At 39.8% G+C, this 19,664-nt stretch overlaps 1 protein-coding gene across 3 annotated transcripts in view; it reads left to right on the plus strand.

Moving 5' to 3' along the window:
• The window catches only part of LOC149148771 (uncharacterized), an 89,591-nt gene that overhangs the window by 10,842 nt on the left and 59,085 nt on the right, over nucleotides 1–19,664 (plus strand). Inside the window, exon 3 of one of the 3 annotated variants that reach the window (XR_016262844.1) lies at nucleotides 5,119–5,263. The exons of the other annotated variants lie outside the window; for them this stretch is intronic. The gene's annotated coding sequence lies outside the window, so the exon portion shown is untranslated. Of the gene's footprint in view, nucleotides 1–5,118; nucleotides 5,264–19,664 lie in introns of those variants that run through there. 3 annotated transcript variants of the gene reach the window in all.

Genomic DNA, 19,664 nt, shown 5'->3' on the forward strand with positions numbered 1-19,664 from the left:
GAAACTTTTTCTCCTTCTTTTTTGATAGACGCAATTTTCTTTGCTTTTCCTTTCCTTTACTCTTAAATGGCTTTTTACTACCTTCTTCTGGGGTGTTTTTCCCTCTTGCCTTAGGACGAGTGGCTTGCACACACACATCATCTAGATTATTGGGACTAAACATTAAGATAGTATGCCTAAGGTAACTGTGTAAGCCCTCAATGTACTTCAACAATGTGTCCTACAATTGCAAATCTACACCTAACATCAAAGACCTTTTTCTGAATTCTTGGGTGTAATCTTGCACATTTTGACCTTTAAGCTATCTAAAGTTCTGCCAATTCATGATGGATTTCTGCATATAAGCTATAGGGTAGAATTGTCTTTTGATTGCAGCAATGAAATCATTCCAAGAAATTGAGATCTTATCGTGTTTTTTAATGTCCTCTTGGGTCTTTGATTCCCACCATACCAACGTTGCACCCTCCATTCTCAAGGAAACTAATTGAATATTTATGTCATCCTCTTGAAGGTTTTGAATCCTGCAATAGACCTACAACCAACGAATCCAATTATCAAGCTTCTTTGCATTCACTTCACCATTATACATGGGCAGTTCAAATTTAACATCAAGTTTTAAAAAAGGCGATTTACCAGTTCCTTTTAAAGTATGATGATGAGTATGAGTAAGGGTTCTGTTAGTGGAAGAGGCTGAAGATTCTCGTGAAGAAGAAGATGAAGAAGATGGTGGAGAGGGTGGAGGTTTGTCTCCATTTCCATTACCTCCTCCTGAAGAGCCTCCTCCTTTGGTAGGTTTGGAACTTTCCCCTTGCAGACTGGTATTCCTCTCTTCATAGAGGACCTTTACCATCTCTGTCATATCAAATAAAGCCTTTCTGAAGGTCTTCTCATCTTCTGTCATGTTTGTAGGTTCTCCTTCACGAGACATGATCTCTGGAGTCTCAATTGCAACTTGAGGCTGAATTGGTGTTGGAGATTTTGGCAACCTTGCTCTCCTTCCCCTTGACCCAACTTTAGGGCTTCCAACCAACTTCCCTTCTCCTCTTTTGAGTTTTAACCTTGTAAGCATGACATAAACTTGCAAAGAGTTAAATCCTTCTTTCACAAAGAAAACCTAGGGCTGTAATACCAAATTGATTTGATTTAGAATATTAGATTGCTGTGCTAAGATCCTCCTCAGATTAGAAACAAATGCTTTCATTGTGCTTAAGGATTCATGAATTTTTGCAAGTGAAATGATGAATTTTTATGTTAATTTTATGGGAAATTTAACATAAATAAAAGACTGAACAACAACATAAACATGTACAAAACATCATCAAAAACACATTACAACAGGAACATGATAAAGGAGTTCACCCCTCCTGGGCTACGTCTCCTTGGTCCAGCTTCCAAATGGCTTGGGCCTTTCTATTATGCTAAATAATGTAAAAATATGTGTTTACAATGATCAAATGCTTCGAAAACTTGCTCCAATGAGTCTAGAATATGCAAAAATGGTTATCTAGCCTCTTTTTGCATCCAATTTGGTGGAAAACTAAAGAAGTTATGACCTCTCTTAGTTCTCCCAATATTCGCTCCACAAATTGCACCATTTCTGGCATGAACCTACAATTTTGCTCCAAAATTGCGCTAACTGGGCGAAAGTTTCCCTGCGCGGCGATCCATAATCTATTGGTACTGACTGTTCCATCGCAAATCACAATTGGCAGAGAACCAACGGTCTTATGGTCTGTGAACGTGGTGGGGCGATGTGTGATTGCGATACAGCGGACCCGATCGAACTATTAACTAGAACCCATAATCTTATTGCATTCAGGATCCATCGCAACTCACAATCAGCAGAGTGAGGGAGGTAACAGATATATGAGACTCTGCATTTTTGCGATGTGCAATTATTGCATCGCAAACCCCTGGGTACGCTGGGGGCCGATTCATCGCATCGCACCCTGACTTGTTCTAGGGCCGATTCTTTGATGCCGACCCACTTGCGACATGCGATTTATGAAATGCGAGGCCAATGGCAGCCTGTCACTTGGCGCTTCCCCATTCGTTGAACGGTCTTGCCACGTCATCCACTCCTGCCATTTGTCCAAGTCAAACCTGAACTTTGACTTGCTCTAACTTCTTCATATGAGCTCGGATTCGAGTGTCGTTCGCATCGTTAGAATCAGGATGACGAGCACTTCGATCTGAAGCTGAGTTTATCGGGATTCTGCCACTTTGAGTTTTGAGCCTAATTTTTAGCACCTGGTCACGGAGTTAGGCGACTCAGTGGATAAATTTTGACTTGGAGAACGAGGTAAACCGTCGTATGTATTTCTTGTTGTCACAATTTATCTGAAAGGTTAGCCGGTGTGAGAGGCAACCTGTTGTACTCAGATTCTATTTGCTTAATAATACAAACCCTCTATCTGTTGCACTGGTTTTCCCGCATTGGGTTTTTACGGGGTTGTGTTGTCCAAAAATAATGATGTCCCTTGTGTGTTTGTCTCATATTTGTTTCAAATTATGATCTGTATGTCAGTGTAGTCTGCAATAGTGTTTTTCATCACCGTTTATAAATTAAATAACTTGTTGAATGTAATAACAAGTGTGAGATGATAAAGCAGTGATTGCAGTAGGATTTCTTATGTATAGATTCAGAAATTTTCACAATCTACAGATCCCCCCACTATTTTTCTTCTAGGGATACAATCATATTGAAATGCCCCTTCGCCCCATGCCCCCCAATTATGCAAGGCTCTATCTGATGAAGATTGCGAAGGGTGAATAAACCCTGAAGAAAGTTTCTCTTCTTAGCTACTAGCGGTGATCTATAGATTGCTATGAAGAACATGTGTCACTGACACCTATTGGTTGCATCCTTACTGCAAGAAGTTGAGGGATGCCAACCAACCTTGGAAAGTAATATCCAAAGGGTTCCAAAGGACGAACATGTTGTGGGCCGAGTTGCTTACAACAAGAGATTGAACCTAACACCCCTTCCAGAGTATTTGAGAGAGCATTTCCATTCTTTCACAAGTACACATGGTTTCCTTCAAGATTACTATACCAAGGTTTTCCTTTTTACTTTGATCTTTAAAGAGCTTGTGTTGCTCTTGCCGTTCAGGACCTGATGTTCCAAGAGAACATATTCATTGAGGGATGGGTGGCGTGGGAGATGGAGAAAAGATCTTGGATAATCATTGGACTTTACCTGAATTCACGAAGAAATTGCCCGCTTGTTGAACCATCTCGTGGGTGGTCTTCCTTCCTCTTTGATTTCCCTCACTGCTTGATTTCCGTAACGTCATAGCCCAAGGTGTCGATTAGAACTGCCAACTAACCAATGGAGATGAACGATCGAGCTATTGAAGAAGAAGTTTTCAGGATTTGCTGCAGAGGTCAAGATTGGTGTAGAGAGAACCCTTTAGTTAACGAAAACCCTCCGAGTTTGTGCTCCAGCCATCTATTTTGACCTCTAAAGTAGGTTTATTTTAGGTTTTATGATTTATTACTTTAAAATTTTAATAATTTAATAAAAATAGGTTTTATTAGTTTAGGTTTATAATTTTATTTTAAATATTATTAAATAAATAATTTAAATATTAAATTTGTATAAATTAAATATTTTAAATTTTTTCTCAATTTTAAGTTTGTTTATACATTTAATAATATATTTTAAATAAAAAATAACTCTCATCAAAACCATCCAAATTTGAATAAAAATATAAAACATAGCACAATACAGATTAATCTAGTCTGCAAATTATTCCATTTGAAGAAACAAGTGACTAAGAATCTTGGACCTCCACATCAGACCAGCGAACAAACCATTAATAAAAAATATAACTGTTAGACTTCGAAAATTAATCTGTGTGGAGAAACGAGTTACTATGGACCTTGGTAGGTCTCCACATCAGACCCGCGAACAAACCCTTGGTGGCACGCTTCGTGGGACATCGACTGTATACAAAAACTGACTCCACCGTTTCTCTCTCACCAAGTGTTTCCTTTGCAAGGGAAGAATAGCGAGAGCTAATCGCAGACCACCTATAAGTCCAGGGTCTCACTTCGGCAAATTTTCCCTGGTAATCTCCCTTTTTCTTCAATTCATGAATGTTGTTACGGAACCGATTACTTGTGTTTTTGGCCGATGTTGAATAAACTCTTGTTATATATGATCTCTTTAGCTCTCAGAGTTCTGTATTTGGCCTCTGCCTTTATTTTTATCTTCAGGGTTTTGAGGTTATTGAGAAGCAATTGCCAAATGGTCTGGAGTTCAATTCCTGCACACCAGTTGCAACCATTCAAATGATCTCTATATCTATGCTAATGGTTTCTCTCTTGCTTGCGTGTTGCCGTGACTTTTTGAAACCTGTGCAATTAAGAGGGTTAAGTTGGTTTCAGAGACAACATTTGGGTTGGTTATCGCAAACAGAGAGTTTAGAGGGTTTTTTTCCCATGGTGTTGTGAGGGTTTCCCGTTTATGATACTAAAATTGCAAAATTGCTTTCTTTTGTTGTAAATACGGCATTCATTTAAAATACGCCAGACGATGGAAGATAATATAGAATCATGGTATTCATTGTTTGTTCGCCATTCATCTGCTTTAAATAGAATATGAATTCCTTGACTTTATATTCCTTAATTTCCCAGGGCACCACTGCATTGCTGGACGAATGATGTGAGTGTTTTTAGTGTTGTTAGTAAAGCTGAAATACCTAGCATCAGATTTGAATTCACAGGATTTAGGGCTGTCCAACATAACCGAAAGAAAATTCTAGAAATTTGCTAGTTGAAGAATGCATTTTTGCTTTTTGCTTTTATTCCTCGCTTTTTGAGTGAGAGGAGCTCCAGGCCGAAATCAAATTCTCTGATTATTAGGGAACCGTCTTCTCACTGTGGTTTGAGAGGTTCATATAAAGTTTGGAAGGTTGCTCTGTTCTACTTATTTGGTCACAGTTATATTTGAATATCAGAGAATTCTTTGGCATATTGCTGTAAGAATTTCAAATTTATGGATTTATTATTAATTATATAAGCCTAGTAATTCTAGCAATGCAAATTAGCATTATTATTCACTTTTTCCAATACTCTCATTTCCTTTTATTGCTTGCTTCTTCTTACGTTTAGGAAGTATTGGAGATTATCGGATCCTTATTTTATACATGCTTTAACAGATCTCTCCTTCTGGCTGACTGACCTATATGCTAGTTGCAAGTTCTAGATAACCAGAAGTATTTGATCTATAAAAATGCAAGACCAAAATATGTTTATAGATGATGATGCATCAAAGTCCAAGCTACCAAAAAGGAAACTATTGTCTCAAACAACTTCCGGAGCTCAGTTTCAAGCACACAATGAGGTCGGACAGGAAGAAGCACTAAAGATGCCCAAAACATCAAAAAAGAGTCAGAAGAGTGGGAATTCTAAGAGAAAGGGGGACAGCTCCAGGTCTCCCCCAAATGGCCTTCCAGATCATTCGCCACTCACTAAATCAGCGAATGAGTATCGAGCCTTGAGGCATAAGTACTTGATTCTAGAGGAAGAAGGCTCTGCTCTAGGAGATGAGCTGAAACAGGTTGAAAGTGAGGTGAAAAATCTAGAAGAGGAGAAACTTGCACTTTTGTATGAGCTGGTTGTGTTGGAGGGTTTGGTTGAACGTCCAGGTTTCGGACTTGCATCAACTGAGCATGGCCAGTTTTCCTAATCAACAGAGATCTAAGCCTTGCATATTACCCTTTGCAATCCACTTCTTAAACTATTCAATTAAACTGTTATATGTACCTTCGCTGACAACTTGAAGGAGGTCTGAAATTTCCTCACAGTGCTCCACTATTCATCATTTATTCCATTGTACATACCGACACTTATTTCGGACTTGCATCAACTGAGCATGGCCAGTTTTCCTAATCAACAGAGATCTAAGCCTTGCATATTACCCTTTGCAATCGACTTCTTAAACTGTTCAATTAAACTGTTATATGTACCTTCGCTGACAACTTGAAGGAGGTCTGAAATTTTTATTCAAATAGGCTGAATAGAACTTCAGATGATGTGTGTCAGAGAGACCTTAAATCTAGCGAAATACATACAAACTTTTCTTTTAGAAACCAGGTGAACATCAAAACGTTGTCTCAGAGGATAATTCAGAAAACTCGAGCCTTCTTCAAGAACTTGAACAGCCTCAGACTTGATTAGAAAGAGCTTTAGAAGGAACAAGATATACCTAGCAATATCACAGGACAAAAACTTTGGTCTCTGCTTCAGAATAGGTCTATTTAACGCGGCCTCCTTTCGTTTTAGGGCTCAGGTCTGCATTTGTTATCACTGAGTTGTTCCTCAGATCTCATTGACCACTTCTTTTTCTTCACCAAATTCAGTGCAAAATAGGGAGATGAGGTGCTTATTTATATTAGTTCAATCCACAGTGAACCGTCATGACTATAGGAGGAGGTCAACTTGAGTTTAGTTTGAGCTGACTCCTGCAATTGATAGTAAATCCATGCTTTTGATATTGCTTTGTGATTTTTATGCCAGTACGATCCCATTTGGGTTGTGCTCATATAGCTTGTTTTAGTTAGTTTCAAACCATGAAATCTACCCCAACTTCATCTAATGGGCTTGTAATATAGCCTTCTTTCCCACATTTTCTTGACAGCGGGATTGCTGTTCTTGGGCATCAACAACATTATTAGGTTTAATGGACAGTAATTTTCCCACAAATGAAGGCCTGGGTTCGACAGGATTCCCCATCAAATCTCTGAAACCCACAGCCCCCCCAGTTGCAGGGATGAATCTGTTCATTCTGTGAAGATCTACTCCATCAAGAATCATGGTGCCAAGGTTGAGAATGCCCTGTGGGTGACCAGAAGGATGACGGACCTGCAGTGCCAAGAAACTCATCCCACTGAAATCTGTGCTCCCATAGCCCTTGAGGAGAGTGGAAAGCAAGACCACCTTGAATGATGACTCCAATCCTCAAATATCAATATAGTCTCCAACCTACTCTCTCACAAGGCTCCAACCTTGTATGAGGACTCCAATCCTCAAATATAAACAATGTTTCACAATTTCACATGTGCAAGAAATACTCCAATATGCAAAATGCAACTGGAATCTTGTCATAGTTATAGTTCTCATAGTCAGTGAAATGGTTGCAATGTGGTGGGAAACTAGAAAATTATTAGAAGTAATGAATCTGATCAAATAAAAGACACCACCAATTTGATAACAAATCTACTCTGCCAAATTTGTGCAACATTAAATATAAATCTAGGCTTCAACTTGGTCTTCAAGGTCTTATTCAGATCTGCTTTAAGAAGGACTACAATGTCTGCTCCAAACTTTTGCTCCAATACTCTTCCAATCTGCACTAAAAGTGAGCCCCAGATTTTCTGCTCCAAATCTTTTCAAGTCTGCAACAAGGAATCTCCAAGTCTGCTTCAAGAGAGGCTACAATGTTGCTCCAAAAGTTAACCCAAGGTCTGCCCCAAAAGGTACTTCTTCTACTTCTGGTTCAAGATTTGTTCAATAGGCTTCAAGATTTCTCCAAAAAACTCTCCAAGATGCTGATTCAAGGCTTATTCAAAAAGCTTCAAATTCTGTTCAAGAGGTTGATACATAATGTCTTTAGAAGCTGCTCCAAAGCTCTTCAAGGGTTACTGAGAGTCATTCCAAGTACATCACTCGACATCACTGGTTTGAGATCATTGCACTGGTCAATGTTCTGATTTGGAGCTCAAAACATAGAACCTATTTGCACAATCGCATTGATTCCTCACAGTGCTCCACTATTCATCATTTATTCCATTGTACATACCGACACTTACTTCAGACTTGCATCAACTGAGCATGGCCAGTTTTCCTAATCAGCAGAGATCTAAGCCTTGCATATTACCCTTTGCAATCGACTTCTTAAACTGTAAAATTAAACTGTTATATGTACCTTCGCTGACAACTTGAAGGAGGTCTGAAATTTTTATTCAAATAGGCTGAATAGAACTTCAGATGATGTGTCTGTGATTTCATCAGGTCCCATAAATAACTTGACAAAAGCGTGACAGTGTGTCCCTCAAAGAGGTATTCCAAATCATTTCCCAACATCAACATTGTTGATTGCATCAAATCCTTCTAGGTAACAATATTTTGATGCATTGATCACTCCAACAGGGCCTTGAACATGGTGGAGTCCAGAAAAAAAGCTTAGAATTCCGAAGCAACACACCTATGCCTTACAGCATATGTAGAAACCAATGATGCATAATTGATCAAATTCACAAATGGTGTTTCCAATAATTGTAAAGCTGCAATTGAGCCCTCGACTCTCCAAAGGGGTATCTTAGGAAAAACAATGGAACTCTATAGTATTGCATATATCTCAATGTCTAAACAATTAAGTTCTCACAGATAACTAAGGTAGCATGAGGCAAAGGAATGTTTAAAAAGAACAATCTTTTCTTTGTTAACATCTTTCTTTGTTAAATTCTTGAAATTGCTGTGACTCAAGCTTTGGACGACCCCCCCCAACTGTATTCTCTGTATCTGGGTGGATTTTTCTCATTGACCAAATCAGGTACAAGTCCCACCATAACATAATACGAAGGATTTAAAAAGAATGGGACAGGGAACCTTTCCTTCTTGTCATTCACCACCACCGTATGTTCTATACTTTCATATTTGTCTTTGCTCCTTGCTCCAATACTCTTCCAATCTGCACTAAAAGTGAGCCCCAGATTTTCTGCTCCAAATCTTTTCAAGTCTGCAACAAGGAATCTCCAAGTCTGCTTCAAGAGAGGCTACAATGTTGCTCCAAAAGTTAACCCAAGGTCTGCCCCAAAAGGTACTTCTTCTACTTCTGGTTCAAGATTTGTTCAATAGGCTTCAAGATTTCTCCAAAAAACTCTCCAAGATGCTGATTCAAGGCTTATTCAAAAAGCTTCAAATTTTGTTCAAGAGGTTGATACATAATGTCTTTAGAAGCTGCTCCAAAGCACTTCAAGGGTTACTGAGAGTCATTCCAAGTACATCACTCGACATCACTGGTTTGAGATCATTGCACTGGTCAATGTTCTGATTTGGAGCTCAAAACATAGAACCTATTTGCACAATCGCATTGATTCCTCACAGTGCTCCACTATTCATCATTTATTCCATTGTACATACCGACACTTACTTCGGACTTGCATCAACTGAGCATGGCCAGTTTTCCTAATCAGCAGAGATCTAAGCCTTGCATATTACCCTTTGCAATCGACTTCTTAAACTGTTCAATTAAACTATTATATGTACCTTCGCTGACAACTTGAAGGAGGTCTGAAATTTTTATTCAAATAGGCTGAATAGAACTTCAGATGATGTGTCTGTGATTTCATTAGGTCCCATAAATAACCTGACAAAAGCGTGACAGTGTGTCCCTCAAAGAGGTATTCCAAATCATTTCCCAACATCAACATTGTTGATTGCATCAAATCCTTCTAGGTAACAATATTTTGATGCATTGATCACTCCAACAGGGCCTTGAACATGGTGGAGTCCAGTAAAAAAGCTTAGAATTCCGAAGCAACACACCTATGCCTTACAGCATATGTAGAAACCAATGATGCATAATTGATCAAATTCACAAATGGTGTTTCCAATAATTGTAAAGCTGCAATTGAGCCCTCGACTCTCCGAAGGGTTGAGCCCTCGACTCTCCGAAGGGGTATCTTAGGAAAAACAATGGAACTCTATAGTATTGCATATATCTCAATGTCTAAACAATTAAGTTCTCACAGATAACTAAGGTAGCATGAGGCAAAGGAATGTTTAAAAAGAACAATCTTTTCTTTGTTAACATCTTTCTTTGTTAAATTCTTGAAATTGCTGTGACTCAAGCTTTGGACGACTCCCCCCAACTGTATTCTCTGTATCTGGGTGGATTTTTCTCATTGACCAAATCAGGTACAGGTCCCACCATAACATAATACGAAGGATTTAAAAAGAATGGGACAGGGAACCTTTCCTTCTTGTCATTCACCACCACCGTATGTTCTATACTTTCATATTTGTCTTTGCTCCAAACCTGCACAACACAAAAAAAGGCTTGTTTCTATGAAAACTGTAGGGTGCTTAAAACAAAATAAGTTGCTTTGTTAACATCTTTCTTTCTTAAATTCTTGAAATTGCTGTGACTCAAGCTTTGGACGACTCCCCCCAACTGTATTCTCTGTATCTGGGTGGATTTTTCTCATTGACCAAATCAGGTACAGGTCCCACCATAACATAATCCGAAGGATTTAAAAAGAATGGGATAGGGAACCTTTCCTTCTTGTCATTCACCACCACCGTATGTTCTATACTTTCATATTTGTCTTTGCTCCAAACTTGCACAAGACAAAAAAAGGCTTGTTTCTATGAAAACTGTAGGGTGCTTAAAAAAAAATAAGTTGCTTCTAAGGCAGCACTGACAGAATGAATGCAAGCTATATATGGCCATTCACTCATAGATCAATATATTTTATTTCCAGGCTAATGCAATGTACATAGCCAAACATATATTGCCTTAACCATTTTGTTAAAGCTTGTTTCTTCTGGCTTCACTTGTAAATAAAGAAAAATATCATTTCATTAACAGAGACAACTGATTATTTAAATTGTCGCCTTCCAAAACATCTTGGTAGGTTGAACCATCACTTGACTCAGCCGGTTCACCGCATAGCACAAATCTGGTCGTGTGTTCACTAAGTCCATTAATGAACCCACAAGCTACCTGTAAACCATAGCCTCTACTACTCCTCCTGAACTAGCATCCTCCTTCCTCTAGTTACTTGCTAGAGGAGTCTAGATAGGCTTGCACTTCTCCATGTGGAATCTTCTGAGTATCTCATTCGCATACTTGCCCTGAGACACAAACAACTCCCCATCCTTCTGCCATACTTCCATGCCAAGGAAGTAATGCATGAGACCCATGTATTTCATCTTGAATTCTCTTGCAAGGTCCTCCTTGCAAGACATGATCAACTGATCATCACCTGTCAATATGAGATCATCAACATAAAGTACAATGATCAACGGCTTACCTTTCACCATGATGTGGTACAGGTTCGCATCAGCTTCACTCTTTGTGAAGCCCAGCCCGGTGAATTAGTTGTCTATACTGGTGTACCAAGCACGAGGTGCTTGCTTCAGCCCATACAAAGCTCTCTTGAGTCGACACACATGCGACTCACAATCGAAGGTCTCAAAACCTTCCGGCTGCTCTATGTACACCTCTTCCTCAATCTTGCCATTGAGGAATGCAATCTTCACATCCATCTGATGGATCTTCTAACCCATCTGTGCTGATAGTGCCAACATCAATCTGATAGATGAGTACCTTGCGACAGGAGAAAAAGTCTCATCATATTCAATCCCCTCGACCTGTGAAAAACCACGGGCAACAAATCTTGCCTTATGCTTCTCCACACTACCATTAGCAGCTTGCTTTACCTTGTAAAGCCAACGGGAACTCACAACTGACTTGTTAACCGATATCGGAACCATGTCCCAAACACTGTTACGAACTATGGAGTCATACTCCTCCACCATAGCATCAACCCAAATCGGGTGTTGCACTACTTCCTCAAAGGAAGATGGCTTGGTCTCAACGCATTCCCCAACAAGGGCCATGTATCCAGTGTACCTCTCAAGTGACCTCATCTCTCTGCACTGAGAAGATGGTTCTCCCACATTCTCTCTCGCATCCGTCAACAATCTATCAGCTTCTCTTGTGCGCTTCCGTCCATCTCTGGAAGACTCTGCTTGAGTGGATGTCTCCACTCTTGGAACATTTGCATGTAGCTGCTCCGCATCAATCTGAGGCTCCTCCTCCTTAGGAACCAACAGTTCCTCCACAGCCTATAGTTGGAGCTCCCTCTCAAGGGAAACTCGCATGGCCTTCTGCTCATCAAACTTGAGATCTATGCGAACTACTGTCCTCCGATTGGTAGGTAGATACACTCGATAGTTGTGGGGTGTATCAGTGTACCCCACAAGTATCCCCAACTCTACTGTTGGCTCAAGCTTCTTCCGTTCATCCTTTGTCACATTGCAATATACCGATGAGCCAAAGATCCTGGAGTGACCCACATCTAGTCTCTTACAGGAGAAAGCTTCCTTTGGTGTTTTCGTCCCAAGTATGTGATGCGGGCTTCTATTTTTCAAATAGACCGATGTGTTGCATGCATCAGCCCACAAGTGAAGTGCTAGGCCTTGGTCATGCAACATCGCCCGTGCTACCCCTACAATAGCTCTATTCTTCCTCTCGGCCACCCCATTCTATTGTGGGTTATGAGGTGCCGTCAACTCTAGTTTAATTCCTTCTGCTGCACAGAAGTCCTTAAACTCTTGAGAGACATATTCTCCACCGTTGTCGCTTCTCAAGGCCTTGATCTTCTTCCCTGACTCTTTCTTGACCAAATCTTTGAACTCAAAAAACTTTGTGAAGGTTTGTTCCTTCTTCTGCATGAAATAAATCTAGCATTTACGAGAATAATCATCAATGAAAATCACATAATACCTTTGCTTCGTTGTGGACGCTGTTGAGAATGGTCAACACACATCAGCATGAACTCGCTCTAAGATAGCCTCTACTCGACTGTCTCGATCATGAAAGGAAGACTTGGTGTACTTTCCCAAGGTACAACATTTGCATGTGTCAACTTGCTCAAGTTTACCTTTGGGAAGTCCTGTAGATATCTGCTGCATTATCCTCAAGGCCCCATGATGTAAATGGCCCAACCACCTATGCCACAACTCGCCAATGTCTTGGCTTTGCACCAATCCTACTTTCGTACTCAATGATGCACAATCATCTACCTCTATTTTATATAGATTCTTCACCTGAATCCCTATCCTCTTGGTCTGACCCGTGGCTATGTGTCTTAGGAATGCCTTTCCTGTACTGAAGACAATATTGTAGCCTTTGTCCTCCAACATCGCGACTGATACCAAGTTCTTCTTCAGCCGAGGCACATACATCACATCTGTCAAGGTGAGAGGAGCTCCATGCTTCCTCTGAAAAGCAATCGTGCCCACTCCTGAAACACTATACCTTCCATCGTCACCCATCTCTATGCACATCTTGAGGTCTTTCTCCTCCAAGGCACTGAATAAATTTTTATCACTGGTCATGTGGAATGAGGCTCCACTATCAAGATACCAGACACAACCAATCATCGATGACACCATGCATGCGATGAGGGTAAAGTCCATTTTGAACTGAGAGGCTAATGCCTCGCCTTTCGATCCTTTCGAGGATCCCTTCTTGGACTTCTTCGATGGGAAATTTGTCGCATAATGTCCCATCTCGTGACAATTAAAGCATCTCACTTTAGACTTGTCAACCTTCTTCCCTCCATGAGAAGAATTCGATTTGGAATGGGAAGCCTTCCCCTTCCCTTTCCTTGCTTTACTTGCTAAGGCCAGATTTTCTTCATCATCATTCTTGGATGAAGAACCATCTCATGTGCTCCTCCTGATCTCCTCCTACATGAGATCCGACCACAGTCATTCCCAATCCGGCAATTTCTCTCTTCCATTCACAAATTCCTGGTAGCTATTCCAGCACTTTGGAAGGCCAAGGAGAGCGAGGCTCACCATATCATCATCGTCAGTAGTTATTCCCACACTACTAAGCTCATCTCTGCAGGTGGTGGGCTTGTTCAGATATGTGGAAATAGTATCGCCTTTCTCCATCTTGATTCTTCAAAGCTTATCCTTGAGCACCAATTTCCTCTGGTCGCTACTATTCTGGTAGAGGTCCTTCAATGTCTTCCACATTGAAAATGGAGTATCCTTCCCATGGAGACTCGAGACAATATGGTCTCGAACTCCCTCAAGGATGATCCGTCTTGCCTTCGCCACACACTTCTTCCACTCAGCCAACTCTTGTGCATTAGTTGAAGCTGGTTTTGGATTTCTTGATCAATGAATTCCTTCAAGCTATTGTCTTCTAATACAGCGTCCATGCGATCTTTCCATGCTATGTAATTCGAGCTACCATCCAAGGCATACTCGAGTCTCAAGCCATTGAATGCCATTGGCCAACCTTGAAGTATGAGAATTCGATTTTGCACCTGCAACCCCGAACTTCGAACTTTGAATTCTCTTCTCAGTATACTTTTCACAGCTTCGATACCATTTAGAAATTCTGACTGTAGATTAACCTGATAATGCAATATAACCAAAGCAAAATACTTTAACCTACTTCTACAATCAATTTGCAGAAGCTTAAAAGATCTGATCAAGATCAAGCTAAACACATATAACCAGAAGAAGAATCAATGCACATGAAACATAGAAGAATACTCAGGGGAAAGCCTCAGCTAAAAACCCCACTATCTGTATTATCATACAAGTTGGAAATATCTCAGAATTACACAAAGCCTTAGCTCTCACAGCTACCCAGCTCACAGTACAATCCTCACAGATGCTCACAGGAAAATTAGACTTCTCATAAGCCTTCTCCTCTACCCTCCAAGCTCCTATTTCCTTGTGTGGTTTCTCCTGGGTGATCCTCCTGTTACCAAGTGAAACACTGATCACTCACACTGATCTCACACCCTGTAAAACTGCGCAATCCTCAAGGAATGAATTCCTTCTGCATGCATGAGTTTTGTTTATAAGAAAACACATGCAACTGATAGTACACTGTCCTTGTCTTTAATCTCAACTGGATCTTTCTCAGAATAGACATGCATGAGTTAATGATGAGAGAATCTTCAGTTATCTGGAGTACACTAGTTGAGTGCATTCATGCATCAACTGATTGATAACTCACAATTAGTTCCTCAAACAGTTTGGAACTAATTTGACTGGGCTTAACTCAATAACTCAATCTTATCTCCTTAATTAAGGGATAATCTCCTTGATTTAAGGGATAACTATTGCATGACTTCAGAAAGACTTCTAACTTGAATTTCTCCAACTAATTAACTCAAGATGAATTATTTAATTATTTTTCAAGCAGCTGGTGAGACTAAATTCGAATTTTAATTCAAGAACAAATGAAAATTGGAATATTCTTGTTGCCACATTTCAACAAGTAGACTATGAAAAACTCATCAAGAAATGGCCTCAACACATCATTCAACACATGCATGAATGTAGTGGGAGCATTACATAAACCAAACGGCATAACTAGCCATTCAAACAAACATTCATTTTTTTTGAATGCTATCTTCCAAATGTCTCCTTCAGCTATTCTAATTTGATGGTAGCCACTTCTTAATTCCATCTTAGTAAAATACTTTCCATCTTTCAATTGATCAAGTAAATCATCTACTCTAGGTAGTGGATAACGGTTCTTTATCATAATTTTGTTCAATGCACAAAAGTCCACACACATGCGCCATGTTCCATCCTTCTTTGGCACCAAGACAATACGTGAACCACATGGCGAGGAAGATGGTCTGATGATCCCTTTATTCAACAAATCTTGAATTTGCTTCTTAATTTCTACGCTTTCCATCGTTGACATCCTGTACATGCCAATGTTAGGAAGAGGACAATATTGTTGCAACTGTATCTCATGTTGGATTCTTCTCCTGGGAGGTAATCCCTTTGGTTCCTGAAACATCTCATAATATTGGTAACTATGGCAACCAATTCAGATTTCAAATTTGAATCACAACCTTTGAAAGCTTAATTATTAACATCATTCTTAGGTTTGATCATTAGAAGCACAAAATTCTTACTCGAATTCACTATTCTTTTCATCTTCCCTGCATTAACAAGTGAAAGATTTATTTTCTTGCTATGAGCTCTCACAATATATTCTACTCCATATTTGAATAAATGATATTTGTTTTCATGTCTATGGAAGATAGCTTTTCTGTCATAAAGGTACGGGATGCCCAAAACTATGCTACATATATCTGATGGCACAACATCAAGCTCCACTTCATCTATGAAATTTGTAGTAATAGCGAATCTCAGTTTACACTTTCTAGTAACCTGCAATTGCGCATTGTCACACACCCATCCAAGTGGATATGGTTTATGATGTGGAACGGTTTCCAAGTTTAAACTTTTGACAATATTTTCAGAGATAAGATTGGCTTGAGAGCCACTATCGAAAAGCATATCAATCTTGTTGTGTTTTGATATCACCCTTATGTGAAAAAGTTCTATTCTCCTCTTTTCGTTTGGAGTTTCATTTTGTGAGTTTGAAGAACTAGTGCTAGCAATGGATTCTTTTCCTTTTAACCCCATGGTTGTGATTTTAGTTTCATCACCTGAATTAGATCCCAAATCTTGTTGAGTGGTTGTAGTTGTTTTTTGTTTTCCCTTGTTTTTTTTTTCTTTGGTCTCATTTCAGGATGAAGCTTCCAACAATGAGCTTCATTGTGACCCTCTCTGGAACAATGTTTGCATGTAACTTTCTCTCCTTCTTTTTTGATAGACACATTTTTCTTTGCTTTTCCTTTCCTTTACTCTTAAATGGCTTTTTACTACCTTCTTCTGGGGTGTTTTTCCCTCTTGCCTTAAGATGAGTGGCTTGCACACACACATCATCTAGATTATTGGGACTAAACATTAAGATAGTATGCCTAAGGTAACTGTGTAAGCCCTCAATGTACTTCAACAATGTGTCCTACAATTGCAAATCTACACCTAACATCAAAGACCTTTTTCTGAATTCTTGGGTGTAATCTTGCACATTTTGACCTTTAAGCTATCTAAAGTTCTGCCAATTCATGATGGATTTCTGCATATAAGCTAGAGGGTAGAATTGTCTTTTGATTGCAGCAATGAAATCATTCCAAGAAATTGAGATCTTATCGTGTTTTTTAATGTCCTCTTGGGTCTTTGATTCCCACCATACCAACGTTGCACCCTCCATTCTCAAGGAAACTAATTGAATATTTATGTCATCCTCTTGAAGGTTTTGAATCCTGCAATAGACCTACAACCAACGAATCCAATTATCAAGCTTCTTTGCATTCACTTCACCATTATACATGGGCAGTTCAAATTTAACATCAAGTTTTAAAAAAGGTGATTTACCAGTTCCTTTTAAAGTATGATGATGAGTATGAGTAAGGGTTCTGTTAGTGGAAGAGGCTGAAGATTCTCGTGAAGAAGAAGATGAAGAAGATGGTGGAGAGGGTGGAGGTTTGTCTCCATTTCCATTACCTCCTCCTGAAGAGCCTTCTCCTTTGGTAGGTTTGGAACTTTCCCCTTGCAGACTGGTATTCCTCTCTTCATAGAGGACCTTTACCATCTCTGTCATATCAAATAAAGCCTTTGTGAAGGTCTTCTCATCTTCTGTCATGTTTGTAGGTTCTCCTTCACGAGACATGATCTCTGGAGTCTCAATTGCAACTTGAGGCTGAATTGGTGTTGGAGATTTTGGCAACCTTGCTCTCCTTCCCCTTGACCCAACTTTAGGGCTTCCAACCAACTTCCCTTCTCCTCTTTTGAGTTTTAACCTTGTAAGCATGACATAAACTTGCAAAGAGTTAAATCCTTCTTTCACAAAGAAAACCTAGGGCTGTAATACCAAATTGATTTGATTTAGAATATTAGATTGCTGTGCTAAGATCCTCCTCGGATTAGAAACAAATGCTTTCATTGTGCTTAAGGATTCATGAATTTTTGCAAGTGAAATGATGAGTTTTTATGTTAATTTTATGGGAAATTTAACATAAATAAAAGACTGAACAACAACATAAACATGTACAAAACATCATCAAAAACACATTACAACAGGAACATGATAAAGGAGTTCACCCCTCCTGGGCTACGTCTCCTTGGTCCAGCTTCCAAATGGCTTGGGCCTTTCTATTATGCTAAATAATGTAAAAATATGTGTTTACAATGATCAAATGCATCGAAAACTTGCTCCAATGAGTCTAGAATATGCAAAAATGGTTATCTAGCCTCTTTTTGCATCCAATTTGGTGGAAAACTAAAGAAGTTATGACCTCTCTTAGTTCTCCCAATATTCGCTCCACAAATTGCACCATTTCTGGCATGAACCTACAATTTTGCTCCAAAATTGCGCTAACTGGGCGAAAGTTTCCCTATGCGGCGATCCATAATCTATTGGTACCGACTGTTCCATCGCAAATCACAATTGGCAGAGAACCAACGGTCTTATGGTCTGTGAACGCGGTGGGGCGATGTGTGATTGCGATACGACGGACCCAATCGAACTATTAACTAGAACCCATAATCTTATTGCATTCAGGATCCATCGCAACTCACAATCAGCAGAGTGAGGGAGGTAACAGATATATGAGACTCTGCATTTTTGCGATGTGCAATTATTGCATCGCAAACCTGGGTACGCTGGGGGCCGATTCATCGCATCGCACCCTGACTTGTTCTAGGGCCGATTCTTTGATGCCTACCCACCTGCGACATGCGATTTATGAAATGCGAGGCCAATGGCAGCCTGTCACTTGGCGCTTCCCCATTCGTTGAACGGTCTTGCCACGTCATCCACTCCTGCCATTTGTCCAAGTCAAACCTGAACTTTGACTTGCTCTAACTTCTTCATATGAGCTCGGATTCGAGTGTCGTTCGCATTGTTAGAATCAGGATGACGAGCACTTCGATCTGAAGCTGAGTTTATCGGGATTCTGCCACTTTGAGTTTTGAGCCTAATTTTTAGCACCTGGTCACGGAGTTAGGCGACTCAGTGGATAAATTTGGACTTGGAGAACGAGGTAAATCCTCGTATGTATTTCTTGTTGTCGCGATTTCTCTGAAAGGTTAGCCGGTGTGAGAGGCAACCTGTTGTACTCAGATTCTACTTGCTTAATAATACAAACCCTCTATCTGTTGCACTGGTTTTCCCGCATTGGGTTTTTACGGGGTTGTGTTGTCCAAAAATAATGATGTCCCTTGTGTGTTTGTCTCATATTTGTTTCAAATTATGATCTGTATGTCAGTGTAGTCTGCAATAGTGTTTTTCATCACCGTTTATAAATTAAATAACTTGTTGAATGTAATAACAAGTGTGAGATGATAAAGCAGTGATTGCAGTAGGATTTCTTATGTATAGATTCAGAAATTTTCACAATCTACAGATCCCCCCACTATTTTTCTTCTAGGGATACAATCATATTGAAATGCCCTTCGCCCCATGCCCCCCAATTATGCAAGGCTCTATCTGATGAAGATTGTGAAGGGTGAATAAACCCTGAAGAAAGTTTCTCTTCTTAGCTACTAGCGGTGATCTATAGATTGCTATGAAGAACATGTGTCACTGACACCTATTGGTTGCATCCTTACTGCAAGAAGTTGAGGGGATGCCAACCAACCTTGGAAAGTAATATCCAAAGGGTTCCAAAGGACGAACATGTTGTGGGCCGAGTTGCTTACAACAAGAGATTGAACCTAACACCCCTTCCAGAGTATTTGAGAGAGCATTTCCATTCTTTCACAAGTACACATGGTTTCCTTCAAGATTACTATAGCAAGGTTTTCCTTTTTACTTTGATCTTTAAAGAGCTTGTGTTGCTCTTGCCGTTCAGGGACCTGATGTTCCAAGAGAACATATTCATTGAGGGATGGGTGGCGTGGGAGATGGAGAAAAGATCTTGGATAATCATTGGACTTTACCTGAATTCACGAAGAAATTGCCCGCTTGTTGAACCATCTCGTGGGTGGTCTTCCTTCCTCTTTGATTTCCCTCATTGCTTGATTTC

This window comes from Pinus tabuliformis, chromosome 9 (genome assembly GCF_031772625.1).
Source record: "Pinus tabuliformis cultivar Carrire ecotype Pingquan chromosome 9, CPIR1, whole genome shotgun sequence".
Lineage (NCBI taxonomy): Eukaryota > Viridiplantae > Streptophyta > Pinopsida > Pinales > Pinaceae > Pinus > Pinus tabuliformis.